General features: G+C 42.6%; 1 pseudogene; it reads right to left on the bottom strand.

Annotated features, from left to right (window-relative positions):
• Positions 1 to 31: 31 nt before the first annotated feature.
• Positions 32 to 3,453, bottom strand: LOC103953668 (annotated as a pseudogene).
• Between the last annotated feature and the right edge of the window lie 200 nt (positions 3,454 to 3,653).

Raw genomic sequence — 3,653 nt, 5'->3', positions numbered from 1 at the left:
TGCAAGTAACAGAGAGGATAGAGAGGACGAGGGAAGGAAGAGAGGAGGAGGAAGCTCCAATATAATTTTTTTGTATTTGATTTCTTTGTAAAAACTGATCTGATCTGTCTTCTGGGAGCTGGGCTTCTTTTATACAGACTCCTTATTAATAAAACTAAAGCATAAAACTTTCAATTAACTCTCTTAATCACCGATTAAGACAATCACAATTGAGACCTATTTTAGGTTCATAACAATACTTCCTCCTTAAAAATTAGCCTTGTCCACAAGGCTTGAAAAAATGGATGTGGGAACTTGTTTGAAAGCAGCAGCACATTCCCTTCTGATGGACTTGGTTCTCAATTCCAGATATGCCCATTGCAATCCCAATGCCAGCAAGTTTCAAAACAGGTGCATCATTCAGTGGTTTCAAAGCACTAGTTGACATCTCATAAAGAGCTTGCACGATATAGTTCCTTGAGCTATCATCCAGTGTACAACAGTGCCATCAAGCAACTGAACCTTGGTGCTTTTCTCAAGCAAATTCTCTACAGCACCCTTCACTAGCAATGACTTCTTCCCTGAAACAGAGTTGACAATTACACCCATGGATTTCTTATCACGATCAAACTCAAGGGTTGCACTTCGGCATTCAAATTCATTCCACTTCTGGCAACAACGAAGCAAATCCCTTTCATTTGATGATTCCGCACCCTTGGATTCTTTGGGAAGGGCCATCTTCTCAACTAAAAACTTTGGAGCTGCCTCCGTAGGCATTCCATGGGCAACATACTTCTGTCCTGCCTGTGTAATGCTAGCATTATTGCAGACAGCAGCTACCTTTGCGATCATTTGAAGATTAGCATCCATTCGACCAGTTGGCCAGTCATGAATTTCACCATCAAGTGGATTCGATTGTATGTAGTTCCATCCACCCTAAACTTCAGTAGTATAATAGGCCTAGGGCGCAAAGCTACAAGTTTTGCCACTACCATCTGGTTTGTAGTCATGGTCCCTATTTTATCATCCCAAGTAAGGAAATATTTGACATGGATGAACCACACTAATACGCAAATTACTCCAGTGATCATCTTAAGTATCTCTCCGAACTCGTTAAACTTCTCCTTAAGTGGGGTATCTTCTTCGCTCTGCAAGGCAACATGGATTTGCATATGCACCTTCCCAATTTCAGTCGACATTCCTGTCTCTGCAACCAAGCATAGGCAATTCCCATTCACAACAATCGGCCCAGTGAAAACCATACTTTTCTTCCCCTGAATATCTGTGTCCTCAGAGATTGGCTTGTTAGTCTTATTCACTGCCTCACTCTCCCCTGTCAATGAACCTTGCTCCACCCTCAAAGTTGAGCAAATGAATTCCACAACACGCATATCAGTGGCCCCCTTATCCCCAACCTTAGGCTTCACAATGTCACCAGGAACAAGCTCCTTGGTCTCCCCTAGCATTCCCTGTTCAGCATAAGCTCCAATCGACACATTTGCTACCTGAATATCATAGGTTGAGCACTGCCATTCCCATTCCCTGAAAGTTATCTCTTTCAAGTTTCTAATTATGGCTTCTAACATCTTTGCAGCCATGTAATTCTTGAGAGATACAATATCAATGTCCTGATTGCAGTCTTTGTTGCCCAAATATGCAGCAACTTCTGCAGCAGCCATTGCATCACTGGCAGATTTTATAACTACTTCAGCAGCTGATGCTGAGTCTACAAACTGCATATGTCCTCTTTCACCCCCACTACTTGTTCTGTGTTCTCCACCACTACTTGTCATGCATGAAGAACTAGTGTTTTGTTCATTCGTCTCAACAGGCTGAGGCTGCACACTGTGCACAGGCTTGCTGGTAGTACTAACAAAATTGCGCGGTCCTTGTGTAAGCTCTTCTGGAGGCTTGAGCAGCTCCTGTTCAGATTCCAATGTATCCCACTCAACCTGGTATTCCTTGGCTATCTCCTTCAGGAGTTCCAACTTTACTTCGCCCATAGGAGTTCTAACAGAGAGTTTGTCAATCAACATGCGATTCACACCACAGCTGGGACGTACATCAACATCCGCAGACACAAAATCTTTACTGTACTTTTTTTCAAAAATATCCCTTAGTGCGATCAGTTCAGAAATCTCAGAACACCTGGGAGAGGCCAAGATTAAACTAGCAATTCCTTCTTTGAGATAAGGCGGACACTCCCTTTGCTTTGTGATGATGGAAGGTCTAGATTCTACTAATTCACTCAATGAACTCATTGGCAGCCAAAATGTTCTGTTCTCGGATCAAATGTTCTACTCGGATTCGAGCAGTGTCATCTTGACCAGATTGAAGGAGCAAGCAATGTCAGGCCTCATTTGCTTCACCACCACCCGCCCCTTGTTCCACAGCAGCTTTATTCGAGCCACCACCATCTTCAATTGCATTTTGTTGAATTTGGAGCCTCCGCCCTTATCCCAAATGCCATTGCAGTAGCACATGGCACCAATTGGCGTGGAGGAACCAATTATACTGCCCCCAAATGCTGGCTGTGATGCTTGAGTTGTACTTTCAAAAGGACCTGTTTGAGCAAGATTGACCCCAAATGCTCCGAACATAGGCTTCTGACCAAAATTTGATGAACAAGCAAAAGCTCTACCTAATGCAATTGTACTTCCATATTCAAAACCAAGGTATTTAAATCAAAATAACGGAGCTGTATGGCAAGACAGTCAAGATGGAGAACTCCAATAACATGAACGAGTGGCTGAATGAACATATTGTCTTCATTCTGTCTCTTAGACATTTCATCAAACAGTTGCAATGCAAACAAAATTCTTCTTCACAAATTTACCCACAAGATACCAATCAACCCATCCAAATTTATCTTTCAGTTATGCACTATAGTTATCAGTCAAAAGAGAAGGGAATTTAGCCTCCGAATTTGCTGAAATGAAACTCGAATTAAGAACTACCTCACGTTCAGTTTTCGTGGTATCGGGGAACGAGTGCGTACGGAGTAGCGGCAGAGCAGTGGTCATCGTCGAAGCATGAATCACTCTCTTCGTGTCCAGAAGAGAAACTGTGGCCGCAGCGGAATCGTTCGACTGTGGCTTGATGGACGAAGTTGCCAGTGCTCGCAACAACGGTGAAGATGAGAGCAGCGGTGGAGCTTGGATTGCCGTTCTTGAATAAGTTGCGATTGGGCTCCGAGGTAGCTGGATACGATCAATCGCAGGAGAAACATGATGATCGGTGGCAAGAGGGACATAGAGCCTTCCCCGGCGCTTCGAGAGTACAGCTCTCTTCGAAATTTGTCGAAATAGGCAGGAAGCTTGGTTGCGAAGGCCTTTTCGATAGAAGCGTAATACCGAGCAGACGATTCGGATCGAAGTTTGATAATCCACAACGAATCCCTATTTTTTGAAGAAAAAAAAAATTGAATTTCCCTTCCCTCTGTGTGTATATGTGTTGTTTTGATTCGATTGATACACATTTGACGCACGGATGCATAACATATTACGGTATTACTCAATCGTTGAATCCTTTGTTAGGTAAACAAATCTTGTTCTTAAAATATTTGGGTGATAAATTAGGTTCTAGAAAACTTTGATTAAAGACTAATTTGGTATTGCTATGCTTTGAAAAAAATGTTGTTTCTGCTGTGCTGTAAGAATAAGCAGATGTGAAAT

The sequence above is a fragment of a genome, unplaced genomic scaffold (assembly GCF_019419815.1).
Source record: "Pyrus x bretschneideri cultivar Hongxiangsu unplaced genomic scaffold, Pyrus_bretschneideri_v1 Contig14, whole genome shotgun sequence".
In the NCBI taxonomy this organism is placed as follows: Eukaryota; Viridiplantae; Streptophyta; class Magnoliopsida; order Rosales; family Rosaceae; genus Pyrus; species Pyrus x bretschneideri.
This window is presented reverse-complemented; position numbering and strand designations above follow the sequence as displayed.